The 16,643-nt window shown below is 43.3% G+C and overlaps 1 protein-coding gene across 1 annotated transcript in view; it reads left to right on the top strand.

Annotated features, from left to right (window-relative positions):
* The first annotated feature begins 307 nt into the window (after positions 1 to 307).
* smtnb (smoothelin b) overlaps positions 308 to 16,643 on the top strand; it is a 118,409-nt gene continuing 102,073 nt past the window's right edge. The window contains exon 1 of the mRNA XM_055161464.1: positions 308 to 425. The gene's annotated coding sequence lies outside the window, so the exon portion shown is untranslated. The remainder of the gene's footprint in view (positions 426 to 16,643) is intronic.

The raw sequence follows: 16,643 nt of genomic DNA on the forward strand, positions 1-16,643 counted from the left end.
TCTTTTCCCATTTGACTGTTTTTCATTCTTGATTGAAAAAAAAACAAAAATCGAATGGTACATGGACCTTTAAAGCTCACGAGGGTCCATTTGTGTAAAGTAGAACCGTTAATATCTGTAGACTGGGCTGGTTGTTGCCTGTGTGAACCCGGTTGGTTTTTGAACCCGAGCGGAGGCAGGAGGAGGCGTGGCCAGACACGGGGAGAGGGGCGGGGCTGAGGACGTGGTGGGAGGAGCCGGGAGCAGCAGCGGCGGGTAGAGTGAGGGAGAGAGGGAGACCGGCTGTAGTAGAGGCTCCTGTCAGCTCCGGAGTGACTGCTCATAGGCACGCGGGCAGGGAATCCGTCAACACAAGGTAACCTGGCTTTAATTATCCACTCCAGCTGTGAAAACGTGACATCTGCGCCGGGTGAAAAGAGTGTGTGGTAAGACACAATCATATGGTTTGGAGCTTTCTATAGCTTTAAATAACTTTACCAACTTCAAGCCAGACCAAAATGGAGAAAATTGTACTTTTTAATTTACATTTTTTGTGTGTTTTATAGGTAATATATGTGTCCTTTTTAAGTTGTTCCTTAAGTTGTTTGAAGTTGAAGCTACGTTTAAGTGTTCCGTATAATTAGAATTGAATTTGATGAGGACTTCTATAGACGAAAAATGATTTCATCTCATATTTCTGCTAAGTACAATGTGCGGTTTGATCAAAATATCAGGCTTTGAATTTGTTGTTTCCTGGTTAAGTTCCTTGTTTAGTTTCTTGTTTAGTTCCTGGTTTAGTCCTTTTTTAGTCCCTAGTTTAGTCTTTGGTTTAGTCCCTGGTTTAGTCTTTGGTTTAGTTCCTGGTTTAGTCCTTGGTTTAGTTCCTGGTTTAGTCCCTGGTTTAGTCCTAGTGCCATCATGTAGTTCCTGGTGTAGTTCTGACTTTGAGCTGCTTGAGTCCTGGTTGAGTCCTGGTTGAGTTCTGCTTGAGTCCTGGTTTAGTCCTGTTTTAGTCCCTAGTTTAATCCCTAGTTTAGTCCCTAATTTAGTGCAGTCCTGGTTTAATCCCTGTTCTAGTTCTAGTGCCATCGTATATTCCTGGTGTAGTTCTGACTTTGAGCTGATTGAGTCCAGGCTTGAGTCCAGGCTTAGTCCCTGGTTTAGTCCCTGTTTTGTTTGCTGGTTTAGTTGATGGTGCAGTCCTGCTTTAGTCCTGGCTTGACTCCTGCTTGAGTCCTAGTTGAGTCCTGGCTTGAGTCCTGGCTTGAGTCCTGGCTTGAGTCCTGGCTTGAGGCTTGAGTCCTGGCTTGAGTCTTGGCTTGAGTCCTGGCTTGAGTCCTAGTTGAGTCCTGGCTTAAGTCCTGCTTGAGTCCTGGTTTAGTCCCTGGTTTAGTCCCTGGTTTAGTCTCTAGTTTAGTCTCTAGTTTAGTCCCTGGTTTAGTTCCTGGTTTAGTCTCTGCTTTAGTCCTGGCTTTAGTCCTGGCTTTAGTCCTGGCTTTAGTCCTGGCTTTAGTCCTGCTTGAGTCCTGGCCGAGTCCTGGCCGAGTCCTGGCCGAGTCCTGGCCGAGTCCTGGCCGAGTCCTGGCCAAGTCCTGGTTTATTGTGGCTTTAGTCCGTGTTCCTTGTAAATGTCTGGAGAATAGGACGTGCTCTTTATCTCTTATCTCTGTGTACACAATAGTAAAGTCCTGCTCTAGTCCTGGGTCACTTATGGTTTAGTCCTGGTTCAGTCCTGGTCACTTCCTCTGCTTCTCCCAACTCCAGTGCAAGTGCCAAGTGTGGGCGACCACAGGAGCTTTACCGTTTTACTCACGTGTTTCTGATCAACTCTCAACTATTGATCAACTCTTTACTTTTGTTAAATTCAGTTACCATGGATACCCCTTCTGCCCTGTCGACTACCATATGAACCTGCCCTTGTTTTGAAAAGGTTCTAATCGCCGAAAACAACATATCTGCTCCCGTTTCTCCCCGTGCTAAATCACTCCCCCTTCAGAGCGCTATCACATCACATCGCACCAGGTTTGTCGAGCTGCTGTGTGCAGTTGTGCATCATGTTTTTAGAATACTTACGGAGAATTGTTGTGTCGGAGCATGGACTGAATATCATTAAGAAGCTGCCGATACATAGGTTACGATACGATGCATACCTCGATACGTAGGCCATGATACGATACATACCTCGATACGTAGGTTACGATACGATACATACCTCGATACATAGGCCATGATACGATACATACCTCGATACGTAGGTTACGATACGATACATACCTCGATACGTAGGCCATGATACGATACATACCTCGATACGTAGGTTACGATACGATACGATACGTACGATACGATACATACTCGATACGATACGATACGATACATACCTCGATACATAGGCCATGATACGATACATACCTCGATACGTAGGTTACGATACGATACATACCTCGATACGTAGGTTACGATACGATACATACCTCGATACGTAGGTTACGATACGATACATACCTGGATACGTAGGTTACGATACGATACATACCTGGATACATAGGTTACGATACGATACATACCTGGATACATAGGTCACGATACGATACATATCTGGATACATAGGTCATGATACGATACATACCTCGATACATAGGTCACGATACGATACATACTTCGATACACAGGTCACGATACGATATATACCTCGATACGTAGGTTACGATACGATACATACCTCGATACGTAGGTAATGATACGATACATACCTCGATACATTGGTCGTGATACGATACATACCTCGATACAATGCGCTTTTGATTTGATACGATGTATTTCAAAACGATTCTATACAGTTCAATAAAAATAAAGTCTAAATCATGGTTGTGACACTAAAAGTCTGTGTTAAATCACTTCTTGTGCAAAGTTCATATGAAACACAAACATTTTACTCATCAAAACAGTGAAAATGTCGAATGTGTCACATAAACAACTTTCCTTCTTCTAAACAAGCAACAAAACTATAGTTCTGTAACAAAATAATTGAGTAAAATATACAAAAAATACCGCATTTTCCACATTATAGGACACGCTCTTAAGCTTCCAACCCCATCAAAAAACGACTGCGCACCACAATCCAGAGCGCCCTATACACGAATCCACTCAGGTGTCCCAGCACGACTTCAGTAAACTACAAATCCACAAACACACACAGAGCAGACAGCGACCGCACAGTGAAAAACACCCACAGACACACTCATCACTCCACGCTGACGAGGAACGGAACAGAGGAACGAACCGAAAAAGCGAGTGCAATGTGCCACTTCTAGACACAACTGAACAACTGAGTCACTGTGAACACGCCGACAATCCAGCGTCCCAGACAGCACCCTCCCTACACGCCACAACTGAACAAAGCCCAGAGTCACCGTGAACGCCACAAACAAACAAAACCTGTTTCCTTTAAAGTCCGGTGTGGTTTATTTGTGAAAAAAGTTCGAAAAAAGACCAAATACTGTACTCTTGCTGTACTGTATTTCGATATTTTTGCACACCCCTAGTGGGAGCATGGGTGATATAGGCTTGTGGGCGCAGAATCTTACAGAAGGGGTTGAATATGGCCCAGCAGAGATCGCAAAATTACTCAAACATCCATGGATGACTTCAAAACGTCTCAAGGTTGTTTTTGACGAAGGAACAATGTTAAAACTTGGGAGAAAGCTCCAAAAAAATCAGATTTACATAACACGCCCCTCTATTGTCTTGTTAATTCTTGCACTATTGTGATCCTGATATGATCGTGCGTTACTAAGCAGAGCCTGCAGGGGGAGCTCCAGTCTGGCCCGTGTAAAAGAGCTGGCTCGGTTCTTCTGTGCAGCTGACAGTCTCATTTAACTCCTACATGTAAACAACAATTGTCAAAGCACTCAGACGCAGCCAAAAGCTTTCCTCTTCTGTCACTCCAATTGTAGCGTGTCTTAAAAGTGAGTGATGCTTCAGGGTTCCACATTCTCTGTTTTTCTCGTCCGCTCCGGGCCGCGGTTGTTCACGACGTGGCTGCTTTAGTCTCGTATGAAAAATGAAAGCAGACAGTAGTACAGTGTGTGCAGCGGCCTGGTGACTGCGTGTGGGGACTTGAACCAGCAACTCTAGGATTTAAACGTGGTTCTTGGGTTAAAGTTTGTTTCTTGTTGTGAAAAATTTGCTAAAATGTTTCAAAGGAGTAAAATAGAGCAGGAGTTAAAATGTGAACAGGTAAAGTTTTCAGCAGGTTTTAAAAAATGTTAAAGTAAAGTGTGTAACTTTCTGGAGTTGCCACGTCGCCTGTATGATTCCATGGAAAAAAGAAAGTTAAAACCATACTTCAAATCATTCTCATGGAAATAAGCAAGATAAATAAGGCTACGTTCAAACTGTAGGACTTAACGCTCAATTTGGATTTTTTTTTTATTTTTTTTTGTGAAATCCGATGTTTTTTCGAGGTCGTTCACATTTCCAATTAAATGTGACTTGTATGTGACTCCAGTGTGAACGTTAAATAGCCCGAAAGTGTCCCACATGTGACACTGGAGACACGACGACGTCAACCTCAGCGAGCGTCTCTGTGTTTACAGAAGTTGTTCAAACATGGACGCAGCATTGAGCACCTGGAGATTTTAAAGTTCCTCTCGTACCGGAGCCAGAACATGAACAACTTACTTGTTTTAAGGAGGAGATTGAGAAGGAGAAGGACGAGGTTTAGATCTGGTTTGGACCTGGTCTTAGTCCTGGTTTAGACCTGTTTTAGTCTTGGTATAGACCTGGTTTGGACTTGGTTTAGACCTGGTTTTAGTCCTGGATAAGACCTGGTTTTAGACCTGGTTTTAGTCCTGGTTTAGTCTCTGGCAATGAGTGGAATTACCAGGGAAAAAAAGGGATATAGCCTAAATGTGAAAACGGGAAAATACCGCCGTATAATCTATTTACTTTAACAAAGTAACTGTAATCCAATTACCACTCATTGAAACAGTAATTGTAACTGAATACAGTTACTCATCATTTGTACTCTGATTATGTAAGTCCAGTACATGTAATCTGTTACTCCCCAACACTGTCAGTACAGTGAATAATTGAAATCTGTGCATGTTTAACATGTTAGAGTGAACCATCTTTATCTTTATTCATGTTAAGATCCTTAAAACCACACAATAAATATTGAATATTAACTCTATCAATGTAGATTTTCAGAAAACTTGCAGTAAAAAGTTCATTTTTAATTGATGCAAGGCAATTTGGGCCAATTCAACCAAGAAAAATTGGTCTGCGGGCCATAGTTTGGACATGTCTGCAGTAGAGGGAGCTATTTGCATTGACATGGATGATCATTTTTGTGTCTATCATAATAGTTAAAGACCTAGAAGAGTTATAGATATAGAGATATTTTCTGTCAAAAGGTTTGCAGACTTGAAACTGGACAAAGTTTTCAATCTGAAGAATGGTTATAGATTGTGTAATATAACTAACGATCATTAACTGGTGTGTAACTGTTTTTTTGTTTTGTTTTTTTTTTTCATTTGTCTCATTGTGATAATTCACATAACTGTCAGTATTTGATGTTAGTTCGTGGCTCTGTGCCGTCCCTGCTCAGGTGTGGTGTTCGTGAGAAGCCTCTGTTTACGTGGAGATGGGATCTGGAGTCTGGAGGAGCACCTGATGATAGATAGAGTTCTCCAGGATCAGATGGAGAGAAAGAGGGAAGATGGAGAGATTCTGACGGAAGAATACACTTAACGCTGGCTGCTTTCAGTTCATTCAGGCCTAGCAAATCTGTTCTCCACCAGATCCATAAGACAAGAAACAAGGGAATTATCTCAGTCTCAGTTTTAGTGTCCCAGGTGTTTGGTGAGACTTTGTATGTGTTCAGTACGGAAGCCGAGAGGGGTCACAACAAACGCAAACGCTGCGATAAATACAAATGCCACAACACAACAAAAAGCCACAACACATCAAAAAGCCACAACACACCAAAAAGCCACAACACACCAAAAAGCCACAACACACCAAAAAGCCACAACACATCAAAAAGCCACAACGGAAGTGACTGCGGGACTCTATTTTCCGACGGACCGATCAAGTGGCAAGTGAAGAAGAAGAATTACAACGTGAAAAGTAAAGGAACGGAGAAATGTAAGTAAAAGTAATTTATTTTTTTGCCATTATTCGTTTCACATGACATGATGTGTTGTGGCTTTTTGATGCGTTGTGGCTTTTTAATGTGTTGTGGCATTTGCGTTTGTGTTGTGTCGTTTGTATTTGTTGCGGCGTTTGCATTAAAATAGAGTCCCGTGGTCACTTCCGTTGTGGCTTTTTAATGTGTTGTGGCTTTTTATGTGTTGTGGCTTTTTAATGTGTTGTGGCATTTGCGTTTGTTGTGACGGCGTTTGCATTAAAATAGAGTCCTGCGGTCATTTCCATTGTGGCTTTTTGATGTGTTGTGGCTTTTTGTTGTGTTGTGGCATTTGTATTTGTTGTGGCGTTTGTGTTTGTTGTGACCCCTCTCGGCTTCCGTAGTTCATACTGTGCTTCAACTGTATTCCTTGGAAATTTTACAAAACTTATGCAGTGACTTTTGGATTTTTTTGGGTGTAAATATGTTTAAAAAAAAGATGAAAAGAAAAGAAAAATAGTTTTTAAAAGAGGACCCAAATATCCAGTGATTGATTCTGATACAATATTCCGTTGAAAACAGACTGGAAAAAGCATCAGGCTTTTTTTCTTTTGTAATGATTTAAACTTTAAAGCATCTCATTTCAATAATGACGATATTCCAGATGTCGTCCAGTCTCCTCTCCTCCTCCGAGCGTGCAGACCGACCTCTGGCTCTACGCTCCATCAACTCCTGCTCCACTGCCAAAGACCAGGAAGACTGAGAAGATCAGGAAGATCAGGAAGAGCTGGAAGACCGGGAAGAGAAGAGCTGGAAGAGCTGGAAGAGCTGGAAGATCAGGAAGAGCTGGAAGATCGGGAAGAGCTGGAAGTGCTCCCACTGTGTGGTCGAGCAGTCATGGAAAACAGAGATGGAGAGAGAGAAGGAGAGAAAAGACAAGAGACGAGAGAGAAGGAAAGAGAAGGAAGAGAAGAAGGGAAGAGAAGAGAAGGGAAAAAAGAGGAAAGAGAAGGGAGAGTGGAGGAAAGAGGAGAGAGAGAAGAAGGAAAGAGAAGAGAGAGAGGAAAAAAGAGAAGGGAAAAGGAGAGAGAGGAGGGGCGAAGAAAAGAGAGAGTAGGAGGAAAGAGGAGAGAGAGGAAGAGGAAAGAGAAGAAAGAGAGAGGAGGAAAGAGAAGGGAACAGAGAGAAGAGAGACAGGAGAAGAGAGAAGGGAGAGGAGGAGGAGGAAAGAAAAGAGAGATAGGAGGAAAGAGAAGAGAGAGAAGGAGTAAAGAGAGAGAGGAGGAGGAAAGAGAAGAGAGAGCGGAGGGAAGAAGAGAGAGCTGAGGGAAGAAAAGACAGAGGAGGAGGAAAGAAGGGAGAGAGGAGGAAAAAGGAGAGAGAGGAGGAAGAAAGAGAAGAGAAGGAGGAGAGTGGGAAAGAGGAGAGAGAAGTGACAGTGGAGGAAAGAGAAGGGGGAGTGGAGGAAGAGGGGGCGGGCAAGAGGAAAGGGACAAAGAAGGGAAAGAGGAAAGAGCGTGACCATGCAGTCATGGAAAAGATGGGAAGAGAGAGGAACGAGCGAGAAGGGAGAGAGAGAGAGAGACTGTGTAATCATGGAAAGGAGGAAAGAGAGAGAAGGGAGAGGGGGTAGAGGAGAAGCGGGGGGTTTGAGTGATTCTTCATGGTCACGGAAAAGAACTCTCCAGGTTTTCCTCGAGAACAGTCAGACGCCGTGACCTCATCAGGACGGACAGAGAGAGAGAGAGAGAGAGAGATGGATAGATGAGAGAGTGGAGGAGAGAGGAGAGAGAGATGCAGTTTGATTGGATAAGCAGAAAGTTTTCATTTGACATATTTTAGGAGAAAACTGAAACTAAAAACCTTTCCACTTTCACAAGGATTTGCATAAAAATGTGATTTCTATTCCATTTTTTTGGCCGTTGTGACCTGAGACACAACAGCGTGGATCCAGAAGAGGGAGACGAGGAGTGGAGCTCTTCCTCTCTCCTTAAACTGTTTGGTTTTAGTATTAAACTGTTCCACACGTAAATCACCATGTTCTGTTTTATTCATCGTAAACGGTTAGAATTCTTCTAAAACTGCTAAGAATAGAAAAAGATGAAAGAGTCGAGTGAGAGGAAGAGGAGAGAGAAAAGAGGGATTACAAGCGCTGGAAAATGGAAAGACTTACTTGTCTTTCTTTAGTTTTTACCGTTTATTTGCTATATGTGTGTTTAGTCCTGGTTTAGTCCTGGTTCGGTCTTTGTTCGGTCCTAGTTCAGTCCTGGTTCAGTCCTGGTTCAGTTCTCATTCAGACCTGGTTCAGACCTGGTTCAATTCTGGTTTAGTCCTGGTTTAGTCCTGGTTTGGTCCAGGTTCAGTCCCGGTTCAGTCCCGATTCAGTTCCAGTCCTGGTTTAGGCCTGGTTCAGTCTTTGTTCAGTCCTGGTTCAATTCTGGTTTGGTCCTGGATTAGTCCTGGTTTTGGCATGATTCAGTTCTCATTCAGACCTGGTTCAGACCATGTTCAATCCTGGTTCAGTCCAGGTTCGGTCTTGTTTTAGTCCTGGTTTAGTCCTGGTTCAGTCTTGGTTTGGTCCCTGTTTAGTCGCTGTTTAGTCGCTGTTTAGTCCTGGTTTAGTCCTGGTTTTGGCCTAGTTTTGGCCTAGTTTTGGCCTAGTTTTGGCCTGGTTCAGTCTTGGTTCAGTCTTGGTTCAGTCTTGGTTCGGTCTTGGTTCGGTCCTGGTTTGGTCCTGGTTCAGTCTGGTCCAGTCTTGGTTCAGTCTTGGTTCAGTCTTGGTTCAGTCCTGGTTCAGTCCTGGTTTGGTCCTGGTTCAGTCTGGTCCAGTCTTGCTTTAGTCCCTGTTTAGTCCTGGTTTTGGTCTGGTTCAGTTATATTTTCATCTTTGTTACAAAGTCTAAACTTTGCTTTTAGACCTGGTTCAGTCCAGACTCAGTCCCGAATCAGTTCTCATTCAGATCTGGTCCGGTCCAGGTCCGGTCCAGGTCCAGGTCCGGTCCAGGTCCGGTCCAGGTGTGATACAGAGCGTGACTGTGAGGTTGGAGGTTGGAGTGTATATTGGTGGTGTCTTGTTGCAGTCAGGTTCATGAGTGTGACGGCTCGGCTCTGCGCTCGCGCTCGTCTCTCGTGGAGCGCTGTGGATTTGGACGAGAGCACCGTCTTTTCACACTGTCATTAAAATGTACTTTTCTACATAAATATTTGCCATGGCGACAGAAATGAAATGGAGATGATGTTGAGAGCGTCTGTCAGTGGAGCGGCTCACCTCGGCTTCAGCGCAACGTTCACTTCAAGAACTTTGTTACGCACTATTGACTCTGACTCTTTATTAGTGTGTCTAGGTCTTCAAACCTCAAACGCTCTGGTCCAACTTGTGATGTCATGAAGCAATAGTTTTGAAGTTAACAACTACTTTTTACCTTTAGTTCAGCAGAGATCAGCAATTCCAGGGCTGAAATTTTCCAAATGATCCCAGTGAAGGTGTTTGGAGGTGGAGTGTTTCCTGTTTGAGAGAAGAACTGAGCCTAAATGTGCAGGTTTGTGTGTTAAACATGTGTGAAAAAACAAAACACAAGTCCAGGTCTGTTTGTGAAGAGGAAACAACATTAGAACAGAGAATATGAGCAGAGAACATGGATGTGTGACAGATTGAGAGAAGATTGACACTAGTGACTAATAAGTCAAGTACGGAGTAACGATAAAAGTATAAAAGTAACGAATTACTGTAAAGGGACGTTCACACCAAAGCATCAAAAAACACCTTGACGCCTCTATTTAGACGCCTTTGCATTTGAGTTTAGACGCCCCCAACGCGCGTCTTTGACGTCCGTTGTCCTGGAAACAAGAGCCCGGTCCCACTCTTTTCCCGAAACAATGTCACACCAGACTGAGAGAGACTGTGTTTAGTGTTTTATGACATAAAACATCAGCGGAGGAGATCGGGTAGATGACTGGGACGTATATATATTTATACTCCACTAATAACACTGGATCAGTCCTGGTCTAATCACAGTGTAGTCCTGGTTTAGTCCCGGTCTAGTCCTGGTTTAGTCCCGGTCTAGTCCTGGTTTAGTCCCGGTCTAGTCCTGGTTTAGTCCCGGTCTAGTCCTGGTTTAGTCCCGGTCTAGTCCTGGTTTAGTCCCGGTCTAGTCCTGGTTTAGTCCCGGTCTAGTCCTGGTTTAGTCCTGGTCTAGTCCTGGTTTAGCGCCGCGCTGACGCCGAAGACGCGCCGCAAAAACGCAGGACGCTCTAGTCGCGCGTCCACATCGACTTTACATAGAAACTGGACACTTTGACGCTTTGGTGTGAACGAACCTTAATGCATTGCTTTTTGCTGTAATGCAGTAATGTGGCATTACAATATGCCACATATATATAATATTTTACTCGGTACAAATGTGAGTAACGCGTTACAAAGCTTTTTTAACCTGGATTGAAGTGGTGGGTTTCTCTTCGTACAAATTTGCAAAAATCACAGCGATATCAGCAGCAGTGAAATGCTGGAGATGACCGCGAGCTACAGGACCGACAGAACTCTGCTCTGACCTGGGTCAGTCCTGGTTCAGCTCTGGTTTAGTCCTAGTTTTGTCCTGGTTTAGACCTAGTTTAGTCTTGGTTTAGTCCTCGGTTCAGTCCTCGGTTAGACCTGGTTTAGTCCTGGTTTAGTCCTGGTTTAGTCCTGGTTTAGTCCATATATATATATCATACCATATATACAGTATTGGTAGTGGTACAGTATTGTGATATAACAACTGACTTTGAAATGACAGTAACAAGTCATAAATAACATATTACAGTTTTAAATTCACTTGCCCAACAGTGTGTATTTTCCGCACTATACGGGCTCTGGATTATAAGGTGCACTGTCATTAAAGCTTAAAGCTTTTTTCACATATAAACCACACCAGACTTTAAACGAAACACAGCGGTTAGATAAGTCAGTCAAACTTTATTTAACATGTTCACAATAACTCTCAACTTTGTTCAGCTGTAACACGTAAATAAATCCTGTCTGAGATGCTAAATAGTTCGAGTATTCACAATAATCATAATAGTTGAAACAGTTGGGTGATTCCGGCGTCCAGCACGTCCACATCCCTCTGTCATTATCCGAGTCAGTGTGGTTACTGTTCCTTGGAGTTCAGTTCAGTGATGATTCTGGTCTTGGTGAAAGCTCGGACCACAGTTAATACTGATCCTTAGCCCGGGCGTCCATGATCCGTTGGCAGAACGTTGAGTAAGTCGCTCAAGTGCTGTCTCCCTGTCTTGGTGAATGTGTGTTTAACCCAGTGACACTGAAGGTTGGGTCAAATCTAGGGACGGTCAGGTGCACATTTTGTCCATTGTAAACATAATATTGGCGGCTCCTTTGACTTGATGTTGAAAACTGCAGAGTTAGATTTTTTTTATAATATATATAATCACAAGTCCAGAGCAGTGGGCGGGGATAGGGGGGTTAAAAAGAGAGATTTCTGGATCACCCAAGCCTCGAATACAGGACAATACAGGACACTCAGATATACAGGGCGTCCCAAAAAATGTGACATCATTTTAAAAGTGATTATCTTAAACTACTACGTCCAGCTCAGTGATGATGTTGATGATGTTGGTACCAGATCCTTTAGCCCTGCATAAGATCCTTCCTCTTTACATTTTTGGTACCAAGTCCAAATTTGTTTTGTCAGTTGGTGAAGTTTTTCCAAATGTTGCATTGAAGCTGCACAGTGTTGGGTGAGTGTGTGCAGCAGATTCTAAGACACAAAATGACTTCTGTTTGGGAGTGAACAGCTCAACCTGAAAACAGAACAAAAATAATACATTAAATATTAAATCCTGATCTGTTTCTGTACATTCTGTGAACATTTGAGGTTATTTCAACAAGAATTTCAAAAATGATTGGCCTGTGTTGATGTTGTTGGGGCACCGTATGGCGGCTGGTGCGTCTGTCGTACATGGATCTTTACTTTTCTAAGCCGTTGTCTTGGCTGGATGAGTTCTGTGTGGAGTAGCAGCAGTCAGTAATGACAGAGCGCCTTCTCTCTCGCTCTTTCTGAAGTGCCAGCTGTCCGTCTGAGAGCAGCGACGGACCAGGAGGGAGGAGACAGAAGAGAGGAGAGGGAGAGACAGGGGGACTTCTGCTCTATGACACTTTTTCTTTTCATTTACTGTCTGAGCAGGGACTTCTCTCACCCCAGACACCTCCTCCAGCTCCTCCTCTAGGACCTCGAGGTGTTCCCAAGTCAGCTGACAACTGCTGCATGTTCACTTAGCTCTGCAAATGTACACTGAAAATACTGCTGTTGTGTCTAAATACTATAATACTACTACATACTACTACTAAATACTACAACCACCACAATACACCAACTACTACACAATTTTAATATTACACTGTAAACGTTACTACCCCCACCACAACCACTACAACTTCAAATACCATTACTACAACTAAATTATTAAATCAACAAATACTATTACTACAACTACTGAATCATCAAATACTATTACTACAACTACTAAATCATCAAATACTATTACTACAACTACTAAATCATCAAATACTATTACTGCAACTACTGAATCATCAAATCATCAAATACTATTACTACAACTAAGGCCAACACACTACAAGAGAATTTGCCTGATTTAGGCTGCGATTTGTTTCTCCTCGAGTTCAGGGAGGCGTGTACGCTCCTAGTGTGTGTGTACGCTCCTAGTGTGTGTGCGCGCGTGTGTGTGTGTACGCTTCTCGTGTGTGTGTACGCTCCTAGTGTGTGTGCGCGCGTGTGTGTACGCTTCTCGTGTGTGTGTGTGTGTGTACGCTCCTAGTGTGTGTGCGTGTGTATGTGTGTGTATGTATACGCTCCTCGTGTGTGTGTGTGTGTGTACGCTCCTCGCCTGTGTGTGTGTGTGTGTACGCTCCTCGTGTGTGTGTGTGTGTACGCTCCTCGTGTGTGTGTGTACGCTCCTCGTGTGTGTGTATGCTCCTCGTGTGTGTGTGTACGCTCCTCGTGTGTGTGTGCTCCTTGTGTGTGTGCTCCTTGTGTACGTGTGTGTGTGTGTATGCTCCTCGTGTGTGTGTGTGTGTGTGTGTGTGTATGCTCCTCGTGTGTGTGTGTGTGTATGCTCCTCGTGTGTGTGTGTACACTCCCCGTGTGTGTGTGCTCCTTGTGTGTGTGCTCCTTGTGTGTGTGCTCCTCGTGTGCGTGTGTGTGTGTACGCTCCTCGTGTGTGTGTGTACGCTCCTCGTGTGTGTGTATGCTCCTCGCGTGTGTGTGTACACTCCTCGTGTGTGTGTGCTCCTTGTGTGTGTGCTCCTTGTGTGCGTGTGTGCGTGTGTGTGTGTGTGTGTGTGTGTATGCTCCTCGTGTGTGTGTGTGTGTGTGTATGCTCCTCGTGTGTGTGTGTGTGTGTGTATGCTCCTCGTGTGTGTGTGTGTGTGTGTGTATGCTCCTCGTGTGTGTGTGTGTGTGTGTATGCTCCTCGTGTGTGTGTGTGTGTGTGTGTGTGTGTGTGTATGCTCCTCGTGTGTGTGTGTGTGTGTGTGTGTGTGTGTATGCTCCTCGTGTGTGTGTGTGTGTGTGTGTGTGTGTACACTCCCCGTGTGTGTGTGCTCCGTGTGTGTGTGTGTGCTCCTCGTGTGCGTGTGTGTGTGTGTGTGTGTATGCTCCTCGTGTGTGTGTGTGTGTGTGTGTGTGTGTGCTCCTGTGTGTGTGTGTGTGTGTGTGTGTGTGTGTGCTCCTTGTGTGTGTGTGTGTGTGTGTGTGTATGCTCCTCGTGTGCGTGTGTGTGTGTGTGTGTGCTCCTTGTGTGTGCGCACTCTTCTTTCATATGTTTCATATGAAGTGTTGACTTTTTTGGATTTGGATTTGAGCGGAGGCGAGGTGCGTTCACACCTTTAGTCTTTGGTACTCGGTCATGTCCTGCTGTTGTCTTTGCGATCAGAGATTTAAAATCTCATAAGATTCTCCTCGTGTGTGCGGTTTGTGCCTTTTGTTGCACATTTAAAAATTGTTTAAGACTAAAAATCCTGTAGTGTGTGGCCGCCTTTAATCATCAAATCAACAAATAGGCCTACTGTTACTAGTACCCATCACCTCTACTACAGTTCTTTTTCTACCACTACTACTACTTCTACTGAGCCTGCTATAAATACTAGCACCTTGTGGGAACCTTCACAGCTCATTGACTTTTATAGTCGTGACTTTGTAATGAGTGTCTAATGCACTAAACCAACTGTCATCATGAGCAGCTTAAGCCCGTCGTCATGGCGCCCAGAGGCAACAACACAGTTAATCACACACTGTACCTGTCTGCCCCTGTCCAGACCCTGTCCAGACCCTGTCCAGACCCTGTCCAGACCCTGTCCAGACCCTGTCCACCTCCTGTCAGTGGGCTCTTTATTAGCACCGCCCCTCCCGCCTCCTGTTGACATGTACAAATCATCAAATGATCAGGATTTTTCAGCTCATTTGGACTTCAACTTAAAGTGCAAATGAAAGGTTTCATGTTCTTCTAATTCTGACTTGGTTTGGTGGATAGTACCTGTGTGAAATATTTCTCATAGTTTTACATCTCTTAAGTGACAGTTTGAGGAAACAGGTTGAGAAGAAATGTTGAAAAATACAGGAAGTAGGGCTGAGTTGTAAAACAGAATCTCAACAGGAACAGTCCATCATCACACTGCAGAGAGGGTTTACACCAGGAAGGACTTTTTCTGTCACTGTAAACACTGATGGTACAAAATAAAAGGTGCTGTCATTATTTTTATTAGTCGACTCATGAGTATTGTGTTAAACCTTTGTTGACATTATGGTTGCTAGGTAACAGATATGGACTGACCTCTACATATGTCACATCTGATGCCCGACTTCAACCAGGAAATAAATGATAAACTTTAATAAAAAAAAATCTTGAATATAATGGCATTAAGTATGTCTTAGTGAAAGCAGTTTTCAGGCTAAAAATAGCTGCTTCTGTTTGTCATGTGTAATGTGGTGAGAGTGAGAGATCACAGAGGAGCACTTTTGGATTACCACCTGATGACATCATCTGGTGGAAGTGTTGTGAGCTCTGGAGAGGAGGATGAATAAATACACCAGATTACTCAAACATGTGTGAATGAAACAAAGCACTTCACTTCTCCAGGTTGGTCTTTTGTCTGTGATCTGGTGAAAGGACTCCAGCTGCTTGTCTCCATGGTGATGTTATTGTTTTGGTGGAATGTTTCGCTGTAGGGCATTAAACTGCTCTGTTTTGCTTTGATGTGTTTTGTGTGTTTTCATTGCTCAGACCTTGATATCGTCTTGTCTCCATGGAGATTCTGATGTTTAAATCAGACCTGTTCTTTTCAGAGCTTTTAATAATGTTATATTTGTTTCCCTTCACCATTTACTCACCTGAACTTGTATTTGGAGTGATTCGTGTATGTTTGACTCATCTTTAATCGCTTATTTTTAATACTTCTGATCAACCCCTGGTTTTCACCTCTACGGGTACACGCCCACACTGACTTACCAGTTTTATTTTCTTAACTGGTGATACATGTAGGATTCAGCAGAGTCGTGTAGTCATCTTGGTGCAAATGAAAAAAAAATCTGCTGTGTGATGTGCAGCGATCCACAGGAGGGGCCCACAGCCTGCGGCGCTTTGTTGTCATGACGTTTACGGCAGCGTCAGCTCCCATTGAACATCACAGTATTCTAACACAAAATCAGTGTTGGGGAGTAACAGATTACATGGACCAGAGTTATGTAATCAGAGTACAAACTAGAAAAGCACTCAGAGAGGACTACCCCCATTTTTTATATAAATTGCAATAAAATCAGTCTTCTGGATCAGATCCGGATCAGCCTTTGGAATATGAAAGAGGATCCCATTGTCCATCCCTGAGTCAAATTTCATGGGGTTTGGTCAATAATTAACCGAGATATTGAGAAACCAACATTTTTGGCCCCATTTACCACAATGTTCACTAAAATTTCAAAGTGATCCAGAATCCAGGATTTCTTCCGGATCACCCCCAAAATGAAATCAGTTCTTCCTTTTCACATTTCCAACAAATCCTGAAAATTTCATCAAAATCGGTCCATAACTTTTTGAATTATGTTGCTAACAGACAAACAAACAAACAAACAAACAAACAAACAGACAAACGCCGGCAAAAACATAACCTCCTTGGCGGAGGTAACTATGAGTAACTGTATTCAGTTACTGTTTCAGTGAGTGGTAATTGGATTACAGTTACTTGGTTGAAATAAATGGATTACACAGTGGTATTTTCCTGTTTTCACATTTTGGGCTATATTCCTTTTTTTTTTTTTTTTTTTTTTTGGTAATTCCACTCATTGCCGGACACTAAACAAGGTCTAAAACCAGGTCTAAAACCAGGTCTAAACCAGGTCTAAACCAAGACTAAACCAAAACTAAACCAGGACTAACCCAGGACTAAAATATTTTTTATTTGGTTCAGTAAAGTCTGGACTTGTTATTTTCTTTTAGCAGACAAAACTTCTTATGTGAAGATTTCCTG

Source organism: Boleophthalmus pectinirostris, unplaced genomic scaffold, assembly GCF_026225935.1.
Source record: "Boleophthalmus pectinirostris isolate CB_2022bp ecotype Guang Dong unplaced genomic scaffold, ASM2622593v1 HiC_scaffold_4, whole genome shotgun sequence".
Taxonomy (NCBI): Eukaryota; Metazoa; Chordata; class Actinopteri; order Gobiiformes; family Gobiidae; genus Boleophthalmus; species Boleophthalmus pectinirostris.